The sequence below is a fragment of the Mycetomoellerius zeteki genome, unplaced genomic scaffold (assembly GCF_001594055.1).
Source record: "Mycetomoellerius zeteki isolate Tzet28-1 unplaced genomic scaffold, Tzet1.0 scaffold1272, whole genome shotgun sequence".
Classification (NCBI taxonomy): domain Eukaryota; kingdom Metazoa; phylum Arthropoda; class Insecta; order Hymenoptera; family Formicidae; genus Mycetomoellerius; species Mycetomoellerius zeteki.
The window spans coordinates 17263-17628 of record NW_017256204.1 but is presented as its reverse complement, the minus strand read 5'-3'; positions in this window follow the sequence as shown (position 1 = coordinate 17628).

Sequence of the window (366 nt, the reverse complement as noted above, 5' to 3'; positions counted from 1 at the left end):
GATCTTAGAAATTATAGAAACATATATGTAGATGCACGTGTGTATAATAATCATTATATGAATAAACGTACATATTTTATAAATTAACGCAAAATGCTTTCACGTCTAGAAAAAATACTTAAATATTTGTTAGATGTATGTATGTACATAATGGCCCGTAATAAAAGCCCGTATTCAGAATGCGCTTCAACGATGTTAACGCGCTAACATATTATACTTTACGTCACGCATATTATAGAATTCCAGAGATAAAAGCGCTCTTTTATCGATAAAAGCGCGTTGTGAATACAGGCCAATATCTCTTGACATACATGTATGTATGTACACGCACCGGCAGGAATGGTGTCCCTCGGCGTTCGGCGCGCG